The sequence below is a fragment of the Pinus tabuliformis genome, chromosome Q (assembly GCF_031772625.1).
Source record: "Pinus tabuliformis cultivar Carrire ecotype Pingquan chromosome Q, CPIR1, whole genome shotgun sequence".
NCBI lineage: Eukaryota > Viridiplantae > Streptophyta > Pinopsida > Pinales > Pinaceae > Pinus > Pinus tabuliformis.
Window position 1 is genome coordinate 284871222 of NC_142296.1, and position 23131 is coordinate 284894352.

The window sequence follows — 23131 nt, forward strand, 5'->3', positions numbered from 1 at the left end:
GCTCTGGAAAGTGCCATAATATCAAGCTATCCATGGGAGAATATGTATTGACTAGCCCAATGCTTTCCATTCCAATGGGAGGTGCTGATGTTGTACTAGGAGTCCAATGGCTACAATCCTTGGGTACAATAGCTTTTAATTTTCAAGAACTTTTCATCAAATTTTCTACGGAAGGAAAGGAAGTTGAATTAAGGGGTATTGCAGGGAAACCAGGAAAGATAATCAGCTCTAATGGCATGACAAAGCTTCTAAAAAAGGAGCAAAGAGGTGTAATTGCACAATTATGTTCGCTAGATGTTTCCACATTGGAATCATCTATTTCTCCAGATCTCCAAAAAGTCCTGGACAATCATTCCAAGGTATTTGAGACTCCCAAAGGTCTCCCACCTATGCGTGATCATGATCATGCTATTCATCTGATTCCAGGAAGTGTTCCTCCAAACATCAGGCCGTACAGATATCCCTATGTCCAAAAAGGTGAAATTGAACGTATGGTTGCAGAAATGCTAGAGGCTGGTATAATTCAACCAAGTCAAAGTTCTTTCTCAGCTCCAGTAGTATTGGTGCACAAGAAGGATGGATCATGGCGCATGTGTCCGGATTATAGGGAGCTCAACAAGCTCACTATTAAAGATAAGTTCCCCATTCCTGTCATTGATGAATTACTGGATGAATTGCATGGATCAATTTACTTCACCAAGTTGGATCTTCGTTCGGGATATCATCAAATCAGAATGAAGATTGAAGACATTCCAAAAACGGCATTTAGAACTCATGAGGGTCATTATGAATTTTTGGTCATGCCTTTTGGCCTTACCAATGCACCTTCAACATTTCAAGGTTTGATTCAATTTTCAAACCATTCCTTAGAAAATTTGTGTTAGTATTTTTTGATGATATACTAATCTACAGCAAGTCTTGGAAGGATCATGTTGAACATGTTGACAGGGTGCTACAACTATTGGAGGAGAAACAATTATATGCAAAAAGATCCAAATGTTTCTTTGGAGTCCAGGAGGTGGAATATTTGGGTCATATTGTATCTCATGAAGGAGTTAAGGTAGACCCTAGCAAAATTAAAGCCATTAAGGAATGGAAAATCCCCACATCCATAAAGCATCTGCGAGGATTTCTTGGGTTGACAGGGTATTATCGCAAGTTTGTTAAGAATTATGGGAGAATAGCAGCACCTCTAACAACATTATTGAAGAAAGATTCATTTTCATGGACTCTAGAAGCAACAAAGGCCTTTGAACATCTTAAAGAGGCAATGTGCCAAGCACCGGTCTTAGCTACACCGGACTTCACAAAAACCTTTATTGTGGAATGTGATGCTTCAGGAAATGGAATTGGTGCTGTTCTAATGCAAGATGAAAGACCCATTGCTTTTGAAAGTCGTCCAATCAAGGGAAAGTTTTTAAGAAAAGCTATTTATGAGAAGGAAATGTTGGCAATACTCCATGCACTTAAGAAATGGCGACCCTACCTAATGGGAAGACACTTCAAGGTAAAAACGGATCATGATAGCCTTAAATACTTTTTAGAACAAAGATTATCCTCTGAAGAGCAACAAAAGTGGGTCACAAAGATGTTGGGTTATGACTTTGAAATCATCTACAAAAAAGGGAAGCAAAATGTGGTGGCAGATGCACTCTCAAGAAAGGATGAGGATGTGGAAGCATTGTTGTGTGCCATTTCTATTATCCAACCAGATTGGATAAACGAAGCAAGGGAGGAATGGAAGAATGACGAAGAAGTGTGGGCACTTATTCGAAAGCTACAACAAGATTCCAGTACTTCTGATACATTTAGCTGGCAAAATGATTCGTTATGGTACAAAGATCGCTTATACCTCTGTAAGAATTCCCAGCTAAAACAAAAGATTCTTATGGAATTGCACACTTCTCCCTTAGGAGGGCACTCAGGATTTTTAAAAACTTACCACAGGGTTAAGAAGGAATTTTTTTGGGATGGCCTTAAATCAGATATTCAAAAGTTTGTGGCGGAATGTTTGGTTTGCCAACAAAATAAAGTTGAAACAATTAAGACACCGGGTCTATTACAACCTTTATCCATTCCAAGCCAACGTTGGGAGGAGGTTTCAATGGATTTTATCACAGGTTTACCCAAGTCTGAGGGAAAGAGTGTCATCATGGTGGTAGTTGACAGACTTACCAAGTATGCACACTTTTGTGCATTATCACATCCATTTAAAGCCAGTACAGTTTCTACTGCATTTATGGAAACAATTCAAAAGCTACATGGAAACCCAAAGATTATTGTAAGTGACAGAGATCCCATTTTCACTGGAAATTTTTGGACAAAATTATTTTCTTGTCTTGGTACTCAGTTAGCTCATAGCTCATCTTATCATCCTCAATCTGATGGGAAACTGAGATAGTAAACAAATGTTTGGAAGGATATCTTCGTTGCTTTGTATCTGATAAACAGACACAATGGGTCAAATGGTTGCCTCTGGCTGAATGGTGGTATAACACTTCCTTCCATACAGCAACAAAAATGACCCCATTTATGGCACTTTATGGGTATCAACCACCATCCATCACATCATATTTAAGAGAAAATTCTAAGGTTCAGGCAGTGGAACATCACATCGAACATCAACAACAAGTCCTCCAACTCTTAAAGGATAACCTCGTGTTGGCACAAAATAGAATGAAACAACAGGCAGATCAACATCGCAGTGAAAGAAGTTTTGATGTAGGTGATTGGGTATTCCTACGGCTACAACCATATAAGCAAATGTCCCTAAAGCAAGCTAAGAAGGATAATAAATTATCACCAAAGTATTATGGTCCGTACAAGGTGTTGCAAAAGATTGGTACTATGGCATACAAATTGGAGCTTCCTGCAGCTTCTCGATTGCACCCAGTTTTCCATGTTTCATGTTTAAAGAAGGTTATAGCTGACAAGCTCCCAATTCAAACAATATTGCCAGAACTTGACGAGGAAGGAAAAATTATATTGGAACCAGAAGCAGTCACAGAAACAAGAACTCGACAGCTACGAAATCGATCAATTTCAGAGTATCTTATCAAGTGGAAGAACTTATCCGCTGAAGATTCCACATGGGAGGATGAGAATTTTATGCAGAAGTATCCAGAACTACTCAAGCGTTGAGGACAACACTTTTTTGAAGGAGAGGGGCATGTTGGGTCCCTATAATACTAGTGATTACCCCATTACTATTGTAGTTATACCCCTTATTTATATTGTTGTTCCCCTATTACCCCCATATTGTTATTTCTGTGCCCCATAGAATCCCTCTATTGTTATTTTTGTGGCTTTATATTATTATTGTTAGGTCGGCTGGATTATATTGTGACTCCTTAGACTCCTATATATAGAAAGGAGGTTTTGTCATTTGAATCATCCAAGAATTGTTCATTTATGTAATGTAAGGGAGGTTTCCCCCTCGAAGAGGCTGAATTCTAAGGCGTTGATCTATCTTTTCTATCTTTTCTTGAGTTGGTTTCATAACAATGACTGTTTTGTTCAGACTTCTATTCTTCCTTTTCAACTTCCTATATTATTATACCATAGTCCTAGATGCAGAATGGTATTATCATGAATAGCCTTATCCAATTTACTTTGTTCCCTCAAGGTTCCATTCTCCTTCTTGATATGTCTATTCAATATCTCTAATTCATAAATTTCTTGTTTGAGAGAGTCAATTGGAGGTTCTTGTGGATTGACAAAGGGTTCTAGATTCATTGAGGCACTTTTCTTCTCCATTGATTCTATATAATCATATATTTGTTGTTGTATTGGGTCTATGCCTGGAGATCTTCTGCTTGGGCTACCTTCAAAATGATGGTCAGGAGAATTTTGAGGACTGTGTGCAGAAGGGATGTTAATAGTAGAAGTTTGTGGGGTTTCCTCTTATAAGTTTATGAACTATGTCCCTTTTGACGGTTTTTTCTTTGCCAATCATCGAAGTCTAGAGCTTCTTCTAGGTTGTAGATGACTTACATTCTCTTTCTCTATGACCTTTTTCTCCTTTCTTATCTTTCCTCTTGCTCTAATTTGTTTCCTGATTTATGTTAGTTCTTCAGATATTAATTTTTCATCATATTTCTATGATGAAGACTCAGGTTTGTCTTCAATGACTATACCAATCTTCTTTCTTCTGCTTTTTCTAACATTATCTTCTTTGGGTGACTCTAGTGGTTCTTGAAAATGATTTATAATGAGGAAATCCTCGCAGGTTTCTCCTATTCCTTTTAAATGAAACTCAAACAGTATCTTTATCAACCCATGATGGTACATAGTTCTGTCTATGAATTCTATTTTCTTCTAAACATTTGAGGCCATCCTTCTTAAACTATTTAGCAGGAAGAAAGGAAGATTGATTTCTCCATTTTCTAGAAAATTCATCAATAAACGTATATGGTATACATAAATGCACCTGAATCTCCCCTCACAGGTGATAAATTTATGTAATATAAAAAGCATGCTCCTCCATTTACTTTTAAGAGCTGAAATGGGAATTCCTTTTCTAAAAATAGGGACATCCATACTTGGGTTCTTGAGGATTACTTTCCATGATTCACTGTCAAATTACTTGCTTTTGAACCATCTTTCACCATATCTTGGAAGTCCTGTAGCCTCTGTTATGAACGATTCTGTTATTGCAAACCTAATATCTCCAATTTCTACCTCTGTACCATCAAAAGATCTAGCAAAAGATTTTGTGATCTCTTTATGAAAACCATCAATTATTTTTATGGATTTGAGCCATCCAACCTTCTGCAACATTTCCTTGAGCTGTGGGTATCCTTCCATATATTTTTCTCGTACCGGTTCTGACCTGAAAATGAGTCCTATGCCTTCTGCTTCACAAAATTCCTTAACCTTTAGAATTACCCTTCCTAGTTTATGAAATGGATTGACTGTGAGTATGGTGAAAAGAACTGCAGGTTTGCATGAAATAAGTAGATGGTAAGGGTTTTGGAGAGATGTCGACAAATATGTCACGTCGTAGTCATGACCGTTAAAAATAATGAGGGAGTTAATTATGGACCATTGTGTGACAGGAGATGGATGATGTGGTGGATATGCAGTATGATAAAGATCAGAATCAAATGAAATGATGATTTGTCATGGAGACATATGAATGCCCATAGTATACATATTCTATGTTCTAACCTTGCTATTTTCAAATAATTTTTTGCACTTTTACCTCTTGGAACTTAACCTTTTTGTTTGTTTTTTTTTCTTTGAGGTTGATCCGCAGATACCCTTCTTAGCATATCAGTCTTCAAAAAAAATATCCTTCAATTCCCTGCAATCAACATTTATTTGGAACAGAGCTACGGAATGGAATTATGGTTGCAGAATCAAACTGGCTACGGAATGGAGTTAGCTGCAGAACATGACAAAGATGAAATGTGGCTATGGAACATGGATGTGAAATAAAATGAAAATGGAGCGTAATGAAAGGAAAATGGAATATAACAGTGGAAGGGCATGAGAGTGAAGTGAGATGAATATGAAATGAAATGAATTTTCATATTAGGCACTACAAATGAATGTAGCTTTATGTCACTACTTATTATAGAAAGAAAATAGGAAATATAGGATGTCAGAAATCTCTGATTTTCACCCTATATTTCCTGTATAAGTAAGCCAATGAACAATTGGTTTTCATACCTATATATATATATATATATATATATATATATATATATATATATATATATATATGTAGGAAAACTAAGTTTGTGGAGAAAAAGAATTCTTCTTCACCAACTTCATCTCAATGTTATCTTAGAAAATTTTGACAAAATCGTCCCTTGAAATTGGCTTATGATATATCTTTAACCAATGACCATTTATAGGAAGGGGTACCTTCCTCTCATCTATTGTCCTTATTCTCACTGCTCCATTGTTAAATACTTCTTCAATCTCATATGGCCCAAGCCAATGAGTCTGAAACTTCCCTTGAAAATATTTGAATATTGAATTGAACAAAAGTGCCCAATCTCCTGCTTGAAACTTCTTTTCCTTGAAATACTTATCATGCCATTTATCCCTTTGTTGTTACTAAACTAGTTCTTTGAACTGCATCTTGCCTGATTTTGTAAAGCTCATTGAGTTGCTCCAATCTATGTTTTTGTGCTTCTAATAAATCCAGTCCCAATTGGACTGCCACCTTGAAGGTTTTGATTTGAAACTCTATAGGGAAGAAGACATGTTCCCATAAACAAGCCCATAGGGAGTATGTCCTATTGTGTTCCTCCATGTAGTTTTGCAGGCCCATAAGGCTCCAGGAAGATTTTCTGCCCAATCTCTTATGTGTAGGTGTATAGTCTTAGAGAGAATTCCTTCTATCACCTTATTGGTAGATTCAACTTAAACATTTGCTTGTGGATGGTAAGGAGTAGACTTCCTATGTTTTATCTTGTATTCTTCTACAAGCCTTTCCACCATTTTAGATGTAAATTGAGATCCTTGATCTGTCACTATTTCTCTTGGAACATCAAAACGAGTGAAGATGTCTTCAAAAAGAAAATTAACTACAAATTTCTCATTAGCAAAAGGTAATGCCTTAGGTTCTACCCATTTAGTGACATAATCAGTGCATACCAAAATATACTTCTTTTGTTTAGATGAAGGATTAATTGGCCCAAAAAAATCCAAGGCCCATTTTTCAAAAGGTTCAATGAGTACCTGAGCTTGTAGTGGCATTTCATATGAGGGAGAAGGTTTCCCTATCCTTTGACAGTCATCACACCTTTTGACATACTCTTTGGCATCTTTGAAGATGGAGGGCCAATAATATCCTAAATGAAGGATTTTATAGGCTGTCATTTTGTCAGCAAAGTTCCCACCACAAGGTTCATCATGGCATGCCTTAAGAACTTCAGGCATTTCATCTTCTCGAAAACATCTTCTTATCATGAGATATGGACTTGTTTTATACAATTCATTAGTAATCCATGAGTAATTTTCACTGGTTTGAATGATTTTTGTTTTCTCCTTAGGAAACATATGTGAAGGTAATTTTCCTGTGACTATGTAATTAGCAATATCTACAAACCAAGGAGTTTGAGTAGTTACTGCAAAAATATATTCATCAGGAAATTTATCTTCAACTGAAGTGTTACCTTTGATATTTTGAATTCTAGACAAGAAATCAGCAACTGTATTTTGTTTTCCAGGGCTATCTAAAACAGTGATGTTGAACTCTTGCAGGAGTAATAACCATCTTGTAACTCTGCCATTAGTAATCGATTTATTAATTAAGTATCTAATTGCAGAGTGATCTGTATGAACAAAGGTTTCATAGCCTGTTATATAATGTCTGAACTTGTTGATATCATGAACAACAGCTAAGAATTCATTTTCCGTTATAGTATAATTTAACTCAGTGGGAGTCAAACTCTTGCTTGTGTAGTAGATGGCATAAGGGATCAAACCTTTTTGTCCTAATACAACTCCCAGAGATGTATCTAAAGCATCTGTTGAAATATGAAAAGGTAGTTTCCAATTTGGACCTCTTAAGATGGGTGCTTCAGAAACTTTTGCTTTGAAGGTCTCAAATTCCAATTGGCAATCAAGATTCCAATTGAATTCACAATCCTTGGTGAGCAATTAGAAGAGTGGTGATTCTAGTTTAGTGAAATTTTCTATAAACCTTCTATATTATCCCGTGAATCCTATAAACTTCTAACTTCTTTTGAGAACTTGGAATTGATAATTTAGACATGACTTCAACTTTATATTTATCAACATTAATTCCATCTCCTAAAATGTGATGTCCTAAAACAATCCCTTCTGTAAACATCATAAAACATTTTTCATGGCTTAGTGAAAGGTTTTCTTCCTTAAATCTTTTAAGAACTTTTTCCAAATTTTCTAATGCTTCCTCAAATGTATTCCCATAAACTGTAATTTCATCCATATATACCTCAACAGAATCATGTATTAGATCAGAAAGAATTCCTAGTACTTCTCTTTCAAATGTTGCAGGTGCATTGTATAATCCAAAAGGGAGTACTTGGTAGGCATAAGTTCCTCATGGGCAAGTGAATGGGGTTTTATCTTGATCTTCAGGTGCTACCTGAATCTGATTGTAACCACTAAAACCATCCAAGAAAGAGAAGTAATTTTTACCTGCTAATGTATCTAACACTTGATCTATAAAGGGCAAAGGAAAATGATATTTCAAGGTAGCTTTATTCAATTCTCTATAATCGATACATACCCTCCATTTACCATTCTTTTTAGGCACAATCACTACAATAGAAACCCACTGGCTATCTGAAATTGGGTAGATAAAATTTACATTTAGAAATTTTCGAAACTCTTCTTTCACAATTTCCCTAAGATTTGGATTCATCCTTCTCTGAGGTTATCTGATAGGTTTACAATTTTCCTCAACGTAGATGTGATGTATACAAGTCTTATGACTAATTCCTTTCATGTCAGTGTATTCCCATGCATATGTAGAAGAATGTTGTTGTAAATTTTTGATTAGCTTTTCATGTTGTAATTTTTCCAAGTTATTGTTTATGTTCAATGTTTTCCCTGGAAAGATTTCAATTGTAGAGCTTCCAAATTCTTCCATAGAATAAAGAGACATCTACCTAGATGACAAATATTCAATATTAGATTTTTCTTGGAATTGATCATGTTCATATTCAGGAGATGATTCAAAATTTTCCATTGTATTCAAGATTTGACTATCTTCACTAATGGTTGAAATAGTAAAGAGAGGTTGAATATCATTTTCATCATCAATCCATTCTTTGTCATCTATCTCTATGTTTGTTCTTGTTGGAGGATATAAAGTGAATTTCTTAGTTGAATTACCATCAGAGATATACATATCACCAGATCTACAGCTAATGTAAGCATCAGCTGTAGCTAGCCACGGTCTTCCTAATATAAGTGGACGTCCTCCTAGATTTCTCTTTGGGGTTAGGATCATAAAATCAAAAAGGTAGTCCCAAGAGTCTAAGGACATTGAAATATCTTCTAACACACCATCTGGTTTGATTACAGATCTATCTGCCAATTGTAGTAATGTAGGTGTACAAATAAGATTGGGAAGTTTGAGTTGTTCTATGGTTTGTTTTCTCATGATGTTTATTGTTGCTCCTAAGTCAATCACTGTATTTGGGATTTTAACTCCATTGGTATGTGTTTTTGCAACTGGACTTCCTGGATCTACATATTTTTGTATGGCAATTTTCCCCATCATTATGTCTGCTATTTTTCCTGCTAGGTGAATTATTTTTACTTCTTTTGTTTTTCTTCCTCGTTTCTTCATGCTCAACTCTTTTATTGTTTTAGCTAGAATTGGACTCTCCTTAATGGCTTGCAACAAAGGGATTTTGATACAAAATGTTTCTATTCATCTAGAAAATCATAATTAGGCAACATAATATGCTTTTCTACCCCTTTATCAACTTGTAATATTTCTGGAAAAGGAGGTGTAGAAGTAGATAAAGGTTGTTGCTCTATGATAGGAGTTGAGTTTATTGGTTCTTTCTGTTTTTCATTTTCAGTGTCCTAGTTTTGAGGAGATGTTCCTTTAAAACTTTTATTTTGCTGTAGGGAATCTTCCTCAGAATTGTCTTCTTCTTGAATAACCATAGAAGGTTTTTCTTTTCCAATATCCTACCAGATCTCAATTGGACATCATTAATATCTAATGGAGTAATCATGTAAGTTGGAAATTGCTATCCTTCCACCATAAAGGTATTCTGAGGATTTTTGTTGTTGGGGTTCGGTAATGGTTGGGCGGGTAATTGATTTGGTCTCTATGGAAATGGCAATGAAAGTTGAGGGTTTTGGTTTTGAAGTTGGGGTTATTGATTTTGTTGAGGAATTTGTTGGGGAGGATAGTTTGGATATGATGGAGAATATTGATAGTATGGAGAGAATCTTCCATAAGGATTTTGCATTCCTGAAGCCCAAGGTTGAGTTTGAGATTGAGATTGAGGCCAACGTTGTTGCCAAGAATTCCAATTTGGAGGGGGCTGCATATACATTTGGTTGTTAAAACTCTGATTTTGTTGCCCTTGCCAAGGTCTTCTAGAGACAAAGCAAATATACCCTGTTGGATTTGAAACTGTTTCTTCTTGAAAAATAGCCTTAATACTAGGGATTGAAGGACAACTTTTGGTGTCATGGCTTTCTGATCAAATCACACAAGTCTCTATAAATTTTGCATCTAAAGGGAATTCTCTTAAACCGTGCTTCTTTCTGAATTTGGGATAGAAAATAGCCATAACATCAGTCTTGGTTTTTTTCTTTTTTTGTAACTTAGGGGTGTTTATATGTTCAGTAAGGCTCCCTAGAATATCTGTTTTAAATTCATCAAGCATGTTTCCAATGTCTTCCCTCCTCATTGATCCAGTTGCAGATCTATTCACCCTAACAAGAGAAGGATCTCTTGGACCTTTCCCAGTTTTAGATTTTCCTCTTGAGAGATTAACAAATAATTCTCCTATGTCACTTAATGGGAGTTGAGAGTTATTTCCCTTCCCCATCATGTTAAGGATATCTATCCACTCATCTCTAATGGTTTTTAATAGAAGAGCTTTTAACGTATCTTGATCTAAGTTATCCATTTTTTCTCTTTTTAAGTTATAGTTGAATCTCTCAACTAAATCTTCTAAATTTTCATCCTCTCTTTGCATAATTTTGAACACTACATCCTTGTGATTGATAGGCATGCAATAATCCGAATACCTATCCAAAAACACTTTCTTCATGTCATTCCATGTTCTAATGGACTTAGTGACCAACCCCATGAAGCATTTTAAAGCAGCTCCTTTCAATGTTGAAGGGAGAAATTTGAGTTTTTGGGAGTCTTGTAGATAATCATAAGTTTTACACAAGACTTCAAATTCAAGTAAGAAAGTTTTAGGGACTTCACTTTTTAATCCATGAAAATTTGGGAGGACAGAAGGTGAGATATTTTTCAAAAAGAGTGAAGGGATCTCTTCTTGAATCGTTCATGAGGTACAATACTTGCTAAGGTTTTGCAAATGGGGTAGCAAGCTAAGTGGGCTTGATTGTGGGGAAAACTCCACAGTTAAGCGTGCTTGAGCCAGAGGCGATCTGGGATGGGTGACCTCCTGGGAAGTCCTGGTTACCGGGTGCAAGCCCCGGAAGTGATGATTGACGCTATGTGATTCGTTTCACTAGTTTCAATCCCACTTCTTCACCCCTGTGAGCATCACCCGATGCAATGAGTGCTAAGTGAACTATTCAACAATCATGAGAAATTAGTCAGTTACAACTACCTCTCATGGAAATGGTCATACATTAATGACTTAATTAACGCAGTTGAATCCCAAAATGATATTTGAGATATTTTGCATTGTGGCATCTATTTCTTCATCAACTATAGGAATCCAAAAGAATTATCAACTTCCCTATTTCCTCTACCTCTTCCATTATTTCCTCTACCTTCTTCAATATTTACTCTACCTCCTCCTCCTCCTCCAAACAGTGTGAATTCTCCACCCTCTCCTTCTTCTGCTATTATAGTTTCTTCAGAGTCAATATAAGATTCAACCTACAAGGTTAATTGCTCTTCCTCTGGTTCCTCTATTAATGGTATGTGGGAGAGAGGTTCTACTTCTTCTTCTTCACTAGGTATTCTTAATTCTTCAACTAAAATATGTTCCCCTGTGGAGCTAAAAAAGGCTACTACTTCTGTTGGAGATCCAAGATTTTCCTCCTCTAGGATTGCCTCAATAGATGAAGTAGGAGATCCTCTTGATTGAACTTCTGACCTTAGAACTTCAGGAGCTTTATGGCTAGGAATATGAGCTTGAGATGGAGGCATATCTCTTCTTAGTCTTGGTGGAGTAGGTAGTGTTGTAGGAATTGAACTCCTACCTCTAGCTATAAAGCTACCCCCAGAGTCTCTTTCTCTATGCATATCATTTTTTTTTAATGTAAGAGATAAGGTTACCTAATTACACTTCCCCGGCAATGGCACCAAAAGGTTTAGTCAATTTTCTATCCTAAATTTCTTGCCTAAATTATCAACCGAAGTTTGCAGACTGATGAAGTGTGATGCACTATATGTGCTTAGTCAACTTTTCTCTTACTTCGTTGTTTTGTATTTTTATGTTTGTTTTGGGGGTTTTTGTTCTCTAGTGTCTAAGAATATACAATCTATGAGAGATTTACATGGATCTAATGAGTTTTAAAAGGAAGGATACGTTCCTAAGTTAGTCTAATCTCCTAAAAATGGTCTAAGAATCATTTTTAACTAGTTATGACCTAATAAGAGAAAAATAGCATCTATCTTATCTACCATATAGTCCTAATCCATGGATCTAATTCTTACAAAAAAAATTAATGTTGATGAATAAGGTAATTCAATAATTGCGTTCATTTAGCCATTCAACCATTCAATTTTGGAACATGTTAGAATCAATCTCCTTGAAATGATATTTTGGAATGTCAAGTGATGCAACTAAGTAATGACCTAAAAACAGAAAAGAAAATATGACAGATTGTAAAACTAACAATATACTGAGTAAGCTCAATCAATGCATGAATTAGATATTCAACCAATTAAGTTAGAATTTTCATTATTTCAAAATGGTTTTGAGAACATCTATTAATATAGATATTTGACAGTTCTATGCTAAGAAAATGAGTAATCAAAATAGTAAGAAGCTAAGAAACTGTGTATTCTCATTTGCTCATTTTTCATTCAATCATTTCCCATACAATATCTCAGAAGAATAATATTTTCACAGTTGTCATTTTTATCCTCGCACTATTGGTTACAAACTAAAATGAAACAAAACTAAAGAAAATGGAGTTGCAGAAAAATGGGGTAGTAGAAATTAAAATGAAAACAACAAGTGAAAAACCTCCTTCAGTGTAGTGGTCCTCTACAATTGATGTGGCTAGATAACAACTAATTAAAGATGCACTTTTAAACCACCATTGAAAAAACAGTTTGTATTATCAACAAAACGAATTCTGAACAGAGTTTTTAAAAAAAATCTTGTGATCCCTTCTAGATTCTAACTAGTTCTCAATCTCATTTAACTGATATTTATAGAAAAACAACATAACTATCTAAGATAAAATCCTGTTACATGTGGCTTGATCTAAATCTATCATGAATGTTTATAGAAAGACATGCCAAAAATGGCTTAGTTTGAATTGTAATGAGGCTGTTAAACTTCTGAACATCTACTGGTGGCCTGATCTGCATTAACTCCTCAACTCTTGATCAGCTACAAGTGGCTTAATCAACATTAACTCTTCAACAGAACTGTTAGACTCCTGATCAACTATGAAATATCAAGAGTCCCACTACTACTAGATAACGTATTTGACTCCATCTTTGACCATGACTTAAGGCATGCTTTTTTGTCGATCTGGACCGAGTTAGGAGGATAGAATCTATGTAGAGATGATTATAGAGATGCCCATATGGCCTAGTTCTTCATTTGACACCTGTAACCTGCCAAATCATGAGAGTAGCTACGGAATCCATAGTTAGTTGCATAATATGTTGCGTTCTATAGCTAATTTTCAAAAATCTATTAAAATAGAAAGAACATGAAAATATAATATGATGATCATTTTAATGTTTCCTAAGACAAAATCTAGCATTTATCATTGATTGGATCTGTAGTTTTGTGAGAAATCAAGATAAAAAGGTGAGAAAAAATGTCAAGGGGAAGGTAATTCTGAGGTTCAACAAAATTTTCTCTTCCTCTCCTTCTCCTTCTCCTTCTCTCCGTCCTTCATTGATGATAATTCCCCTTCATAAGTGATCTTCGCACCTTTGGATTCCAAACTTCCTTCACCAAAATAATGTATCTTGAAATGAGGTTGAGCTACCTATTTATAGTCTTTGGAGCCTCCACAATGAGCTGACATGAACTGAGGTTGAGCCAACATGTCCTTTTGAGAGATTTAATTATTCTTTTGAAGCCGACTTAAAGGAGGTGACTTATGCTTCTCTTGGAGGGATATTGGACACTTTCATTGACCCATATACAAATGTAACATGCCCAAGAAGGGTCCTTTATACATGAAATTGACTCTCATTGACTTTATGACCAATCCTAAGGGCTCACAATGGGAGCCATTACTAAAAATAAATTTCCTTTCTCATGAAACCAATTATCACTCTAATATTTCTTTTGAAGTTAAAGAAGAATGAAAAGTCAAAGGTAACGACAAACCACTTTTGGACATCAGGACCTAGCCTTCCTAATGCTCAAAGAGGGCTCTCTCTTTATAATTTTAACTTTGTTTTAGTTAAGATGATTTTAGGTTAGTTATTGTTTTCACTTGGGTTTTGGTTTGAAATTGGGTGGTGGGATCACTTTACTTAGATGAAATGAGGTTTGCTTTTAACATTGGCCTGTGGAGTCAAATGTCAGACAAACAAGACTGGATTCAGTTCTAAAAACAGTGTCTACATGGCAAGATAGATGAATTAATGCAGATCTCAAAGGCTAAATGGTGAAATGGTTTCAATTCAGATCCAGGGAGAAATTAAGGGTTCCCTAGGCTAGACTCCGGAAGGAATGAAAGAAGTCAACTGGGATGGGAGAGAAATTAAGGGTTCTCAAATCCAGGTATTAGAGGAAAACATGTAAATGACTAACTGAGCAAAACAGAGTGTACTTAAACAATTTATGAGTGATATCTCCAGTTAATTCATTCAAATTTGGAACACATTTAATATTATGAAACACATAAGAAGGTAACAAAATCAAACAAAGAAGATACTTCACTGAAAATGCTCATCTCATGAATCCTGTAATGAAATGCTTTTATTATTTGCTCTAGTCTATTGACTTGAAAATGGTACAATCACACTTAGGATTTCAGATCACAATAACTCTACAAATGTAAAATAATCCACCTCAATACTTTGAATTATGAAGTATTTATACAAAATGAATTACAAAATATCTTAAAATGCATTGAGAACTAATCTAGGAAAAAGAAATATCTTCATGCAAGAAGATATAGATAGCTATTGAACTACTGCTTGTTGTCCCTGTTATTTAGGTTCTGTTGACTTTGCCATTTATGCTTCTTGGATGTTTGGTGTTCATGCTAGATGTTCTGTTTTACTTTATCCTTTCATCTGATACAATTAAATCTTGCTAACCTGTCAATATTCTTTCACTGTGCTGTTTTATTTTTTACTGTACATTTATATTTTGTTGTGTATTTACTACAGTAAATCATTCAGTTTTTCCCATCTTTCCTCATCTGGTAATTGGATATTGAGAATTTTTCTGTATAATTCATCTGCCACTGTATATTTGTCAAAAGTAGGCTTATTAATAAACAAGTGTTTTACCTCATGCTAGAGGTAAAACAAGTTTTCAAAAGTTTGATACAACACTTTTCTTGTTGGTAAGCCCTTCATAAATGAAGTGATCACCTATTCTCTTGCCACTTCCCAGATGTTCTTATTATATTCCTCATGTGTCATTAACTTATCATTTATTACTAAGGGATTAGATAATCCCTTTTCCTTCAAAAGTTCGAACTTAACCATGAACCTGTCAATGGCTAGTTTCATGTTTTGACACTTATTTTCTAAATGCAATATTAAATTCCTCTTAGTGAGGACTTTTATGACTTCCAAAATTGTACCTATCCTGTCAGGTATCTCCAGTTCTTGTAGCTCATACTTATTCTTGGAGTTGAGGAAGTGGATGATTCTTTTTACTTCCTCTGGCATATCTCCAAGTTCTGTTTTAACCCTTTCAATGGCTTTTGTACCCTTCTTTATTAAATCAATATGCTCAAAAATGACCTGGATGGATGGCCAAATATCATTGATAGAGTCAATTATATTGGCCCACAGTTGCTCCTTAGCCTTACATATAGGTTCATTGAGTGTCAATTATTTATCTAGGATTTTTATTCTTTCATTCATCCTTGTAGCCTTTTGTTTTTCTTCTTTATACATGATCTGGGCAATCCTGTAATCTATCTCCAGGCTGGTGACTTTCTCCTTCAGTCTGTTCATCTCAGTTGTCTGAATGGACATTTCGTCCATTGCTTTGACTAGCTTGTTTGCTTCATCACTTGTGGAGGGTTTTGTTGTTGATCATGTCGTTGATGTAGTCGGTGTAGATGTCGGTAGTGCAGTGGCCATTGGAGCAAGGGGAGCTAACACTGCTACCAAAGTAGAAGGTACAACTATGGTCACTTTTGGAATGACAGTTGCAGGAGCATTATCAATACTAGCTTGTTTGAGTTGAATCAAGCTATCCAACAACTTCTCCATCTCCTTTAACTTGTCATTTAGCTGCAGCACTAATTCCATCATTTCCTCATGATTGGTCTGGCTTTCCAGGACTTCCTTTGTTTGTGGGCACTGTAAATGAGGCAACTTGAGCTATTTCTTGAGGGCTACTATGTTCTCATTCTTCTTTTTTATTAGTTTCTCTGTGGCCTTAACATAACTTGGGTCATGGCCCAGTTCAATAACCAAGTCCTCCAAGGACTTTATCCTGGTGTCTTTAGCCTGTGAAGAGGCTCTCTCCAATTTGAATTATCTCTTACACTCTCCAATGAATCCTGCAACTTGTAAGCATCCATGGCATTTTCTATGAGGGTGGAGTAGATCATTTCTCTAGCCTGCTTGTGAAATTCTATCTGATCAATGGGATGAACATCATTGGCAAAGACATTAAAATTTGTCTTCTTGTAGTTTGTTGATGTCGTTGGTTGCTGTACAGTGGGTTGCAAAAATGGGACCTACACTTTTCCTTCTTTGATGTCAAAGGCTGACATCAGTCTTGTCTGGTTTGGTGGTGTAAGCTTGAGGTACTTGGCATATGTTTCTACTTTAGTTTCTCATTCCTCATCTTTATTTCTTTAAATATTCCTTTGATGTCCTTTTCCTTGTCAGCTAGCCTAGCATAGGAAGAAATCTCCATACTCTTTTGCCTCTCTATCATCTTTGTGTTGGAGGTTGATGGTTTTTGTGTTTCCCCTGATGCAGTTGCATATTCACCTTTCTATCCCATTGCCTTAGTGTCAGTTATTTCCTCTGATGCAATGCTCTCCTCCTATTCAGACACAGGATTCAACTTGGGCCTTTTGCTTGGCTCAAACAACTCATCAGTAGTCTCCATGGCAGAGCTAGATGCCTCATCCCTGCTCCTCTTAGGATTCTTCTCTTCATTGGCTGGGGTCTATATGACAAGATGAATGTTCATTGGCTCCCCTTTTTCTGGAACATGCAGGTAAGGGTTGTGATCAAATTGTCTTTCCAACTCAATAAGTGTGTTCTCTACATCCACAGCAGTGTTGACCATATCAATCAAGGTGTTCTCCACCCACTCATCCTGATTAGCAAACTATTCAATGTCAGGCCTTGGGTGGTGGATATATGTTCCCAACTTGACCTTTAGTCTAAGCTTGTTTATGACCCCATGAGGGTCATAGTGCCACATGAAACTATTTCTGAATTTAATTAGTTGAAGTAAACCTGTCAGCCTCTGGTCCAGCCTCTCTTTTGTTGCAAATGTATGGGCCCATTTGGTTTTTCACTTTGAACTAGGCCTTCTTCCTATAAGCTAGGAAGTGGACTTCATTAGAGTTAATGATTTGTCTGAATTATTCTAGAGAAAATATCTCCATAGGGATGTATTTAGGCAACTTATAGGGGGCTAGCTTATAGCCATAAATTCTGATCTCAGTGTGGTTTTGGTACAAGTACCAATCTCCCACCTTGCTGTTCTCGGCCAATTGTAGTATTGTCTTGATCGCTGGGATGATTCTAGGTTGAGACTTAGAAGTTAGCATGTTCATGATAGGGTATACAAAGGAGTGTATGAAGTCTTTGTAGGTGAATGATGTGGAAAACTTGTGGACCAAGCGTGTCCATTAGATGATTGATCTCTCCTTTCCCTTGGTGTCTAGCTTTTGGATGCTCAAAGGGAACTTATCTGTCTGATAATAAAAGAACATATGAAACAACATTGAAGAGTATTTGAAAACTCTTTCAGTGGGTAGTTTAGTGAATTGTTCATGCATTCTATCTGTAATGAACTGGGCATAATCATACATGATAGTTGGAGGCTTTCCTGGAGTGAAAATGGACAGGAAGGCCATGATAAACTCATCCACATGTTCATCTCATGTGTATCCTAGGATGCATGAGAGCATGGTGATTATGCACCTACAAGTCTCTGAAAAAATAGTGGAAGCATAGGGTGGAATGTCTGTAGGAGTATGGCATTCCTCAATGACGAAATTCTGGAAAATTTGTTTGATTTTGATTGGGTCGAGTGTGATGTATAGGTCCAATATGTTTCCAATGGACAAAGGGATCAGATTACGACTATGCAGGATTTTCAACATCTTTTTGATAGACTTTGGTGTAATGGTGAATAACAACTCATGGTTTGGGGCAACAATATCCCTTTGACTAGGGATATAGCACACATGACAAAAATGTACAATGCCCAAGAATGGGTGAACTTCTGGGAATGTATACTTGGGAAAATTGGATTCCCAAAGGCTGATGTCATCAGCATGGTTTAGGAACCTATCCTTACTCGAGCAGAGGATTTTCAAAAGGTGGCCTGGAGTAGTTGTGTCATTAATTTGGAAATCCCAGTCTGCCAAGTCCAAATGGTCAATGTCAAGGTGAGGGGTTGAGATTGGTTTGACATCCAAAGAGGTCTGGGCAACCATCTTTATGATAAAATGTGGAACTGGGGCTTATACAAATCTAGAAGTGAAGTTTAAATATGTCTGGTGTAGATATAAGGTATTGGCAGTTTGCAGGATAGGGGTTTTGGTATTTTAGGGGGAAATACTCTCAATTCAAAGGGGAATAAATTAAATTAAATTAGTTATTTCTTGAATTTATTGTACGTTTTAAACTAAGAGGGTCATTCTAGTCCTTTGTTGAAATACTTGAAATTTGTGGTTCAAGATGCAAACTGGTTTTGAATGATGGCTGCAGAGGGTTCTATGGCTTCATTCGTGCATAGGAGGGTTGAACTGGACATCTGGAGTGTGTTCGAGATGCAATTGGTGGTTAGAATTGGTTGCAGAAGCTTGGGGGGGGGAGGTAGGAAAACTTAAAACGCTTTCGTAGAGAAAACAAGCGAAAAGGGTGAAAATGGGGGTCTGCGGGCTTTTAACTAGGAACAGTTAGAAATTGGCGTGGAAACTCGTTTAGTGAATAGTGATGGTTTTTTCTTTTGGTGAGGAGGTAGTTTAGGGAGCCACCGCACTACTTTTGAGTGATGGGTGGTTTTTTCCTGAGATCACGTGACTTAACGCAGTGCCACCACATAACCCAAGGGGTCCCAAGAAACACTGCCTATATCGCGTGCTCTCGGGCCGGTAAAGGTTGGGAGATGAGTGGGTGTGATTTGGACGAGGGCCGTAGGATCTAGGGGTGCAAGATCCAATGGCCATCGCATGGCGAAGATGTACAACAGGAGATGGGGGAGACATTTAGCGAGGCCCAGGGGTTAATTACAATTAAGTGTAATTAATCAATGGATAAATGCAGGGTTATTCTGTAATGTGGGTTTATGGAGTGGGGCCAAGGTTTTGTCAGGAAAATGATATTGTAGCAGAGTTAATAAAGTAATGTGGGGGGGGGATAAAACTTAGGATAAAGGGTTTTATGGGTTTTTTTGGGGGTTTTTAGGGAAATTAACAAAGGGAAAATGATTTTTTACATGGGGAAAGGGTTTCACACTAGGGAAAAAGGGGCTTTTTGGGTAGGGGAATGAATTTGGATGGTAATTTGCTAGGGAATGTGTGAAACCAAGGGGGAAGGGTAAAAATGAAGGGAAAAGGGGTTTACATAAGAAATGAAGTGGTAAAGGGGAAATTAGTAAGTATGTAGTGAGGGTGAAATGGAATGAGGGGAAGTTAGTGAAATGAAGTTGTGAACATCCTTTTGCTTTCGTAACTACTCCTGCGCATTGAAACACATTATTAAACATGAAAAATGTGCTTATGCCTCAAAATATCTTGTATTTCTGCAACCTTTCTTCTACTTACCCTTTTACTTACCATAACATTTTTTCTTCACTTTGTTGGGTGCATTTAAGCTAGCACACCCTTTCTTTCGTTTTTCTTTTGAAGAGTAAACTACCTACTTGTAACCTTATATCTTCCAAGGGCTTATATTAAACTAATGAGATCCTTTTATTTCTCTACCTATCTGCTGATCTGCCAAGATTAAACTATTTGGCTAGATCTTTATTCTCTAACTATAAACATAAAATTCAAAGCATGAAGTAGTCAAGATTAAATAGTTTGACTATCATGGGTTGTGGCATGTATGACAAGCTGCACACAACCATTATTTTTAGATAGTAAAGTAAAGAGTAGTGGTACTTGGACTTGCACACTTTCATGATCTGTTTTTGTTTGGGGTTCATAATTTTTCACTTTTTTAATCTTTTCTTATTCTTTTTGTCCTTCGATATTTCTTTTAGGACATACCCTCTTTACATTTTTTAATTTTAATATGGAAAACATTTGCAGAAAGCAAAGGTATGTACAATATTACAAGACTTAACCTCAGCCAATTCAAAATTATGAATCCTATCACTATAGGACTCTAACAAAACCCATGTGAAAAGACTTAAAAAAAATACTTTTATTTTTCTTCTTTACATCAACTACATAAAATCACATTTACATATGTCATTATGAAGACCGAACCTAGTTACACTTTTCAAAACTCCATCTTAACTAGGGAGGTATTGATAATAGTACTTGGTCATTCTCAATCTGAAGAATTTCTCATAAGAAGAGTTGGATTGGTAACTCATCTGTATTGCATCATATCAACTAGCACTGTCACATAGCAAGGCTTTCACTAATATCTCTATCTCTCCACAATATCTTAGCACAATGGTGGTGAGATCAATGATGTATAGACACCCTCATCATTATCTCTCTTGGAACATAACCCAACTGGGTTCTGAAGGTGTGCTCTACGAGGATTATTCTTATCTTAGATTCTCAGTCCTCAAAGAATACCTATCCTCTATGACTACTCTTATATTAGATGCCCCAACTTATCCTCAAAGAGCATTGCATGGCAGATGTTTTCCCAATCATCCATTTCATATTCCCAAGTGAGGACAAGTAAGATGTGTCTATCTCTTTGTTTTATTTAAGTAGGAAATATCTATTCCAATAAAGGAATTTATTCATTCCTATGGAAGTAATGTACCTAAGCTCCCTCTTGGATTAGGAATTTTTCTTCCAATTTTCTTCCAAGTAAGAAACTTATTTCCAGGCTCCCTCTTAAATAGGGGCCTACAGAAGCTCCTCAGGTGGATATGACTAGAGAAATAGGTGGTTGATGAACTCCTCCTTATGATGCCATGAACTTCTTTTCATTATATAGGAGTCTTCATTTTTTGGGAATTCTTCATACAGCACATACCATCCATCACTTTTATCCATGAATTAGTCACGTCTTCATCAAAAAGTGATCCATCAGTTCATATCTGGATTTCCTTCATGCTATGTTGCCTTCTTCATGCCATGTTTCCTTAAGGATCTTTCATCCTACTACATGGACATTGGTGGTGAAAGACAACCATAGATCTTCCCTCAATAGCCCTTCATAAGCCCATCCAGATATTGTTCAAAGATAAAGGAATGATCATTAAATCAAAATTACATTTTTGATGGTCTTTCAACATGACATATTCTAGTTTGCATCAGCATCCTGCATAAACATTGACACATCTCCCAAATATATATACTGTCAAGGGTCTCTTTCTTTTTCAGACTTCATAAGAGTCTACATATCTTTCTTGAAGATATCCTAGTAAGATATCTTGGTCTTTGCATGCTTATTTCCTTTACCAAGGTTACATATTCCACGATCTCTTCCTTTATTTCTTTTACACATTTAATCCCCAGAAACTTCCAATCAGAGTTATTCCAATTAATGTCAACCACCTCATATTACATATGAGTACATATTATGTTGATTTCATCTAATTAGTGTGTTACCTATGCATTCTTGCATCCTTTCAGAGGAGGAGATCCTTTCTTCAAGATACAAAATTGATCCATGTTACATTCAAGCATCTGACATGACTTTACAATATTGAATACAACTATACATATCTCATTTTCCTTTCGGTCATCCAGACTTCCTGCAACAACTGCCTTGATTGAAAGAGGTTCAATCCCTTGATCTGATTTACCCTTTATGTCATCATACCATCATCCCATGAATTGTACAAGTTTGGAGTTATTGATGAAACACTTGCTTCCCCTCTTTATCGGTGAATCTTTTGATGAAGATTTTATCAAAGAATCTTAAGGATCTAGAGTATGCCCATGTAGCAGATGTTTCCTTTTTGACTGATGTATGATGAGATTGTACCTAGATGAATTTTTTATTTCCATAAGTGCCACTTATGTTACAAATGAGGATTCCAAGAGCTATATCCTTCCATAGTTGACTTCCATAGATTTCCATTTCAACCATCTCTCATGCTTCTCTATGATGATGCCATGAGATCTCGATTTTGATGTTTCTATGATACCATGATGCATCACATTATTTTACTTGGTGAATCGTGATAGTCATATCTTACAATAGAAGAAAAAGGAACTATGAAAATAACTTAGGTGAGGAAGACTATCTCAGTCATAGTAGAGATCTCTTACTTCCTCTTTCTTGGACTTCTTATTTTCAGCTTCCTCCACTTCTTCGGTGATATGGGCTTCTTCTCTTCCTATTTTTATATTGTCCTTATTGATATTAGGACAATATCTCTTGTAGTGCCCATTCATGACAACCATAGCATTGAATCTTGACCATGCCCCTTTTCTTCTTTCGAGAACCAGACTTTCCATTTCTTCTTGTCATTGAAGCATAAGATTGATTTTTCTCACCTAATCCCACGTTAGATTTGGCCTTTAGTCTAGATTCTTCAATATTTCACGATGAACATAGATCTTGGAATTGGGTAGCTTCTGTATTGCCATAAATACTTGAAGTAAAGTTCCACCACACCTTCGATAGTTCATTTAGTACAACTGTAGTCATTTATCTATCAGACATTACTTCTCCCAAATCTTGAAGTTGATCCCGGATCTTAGATATCCTCATAAAGTA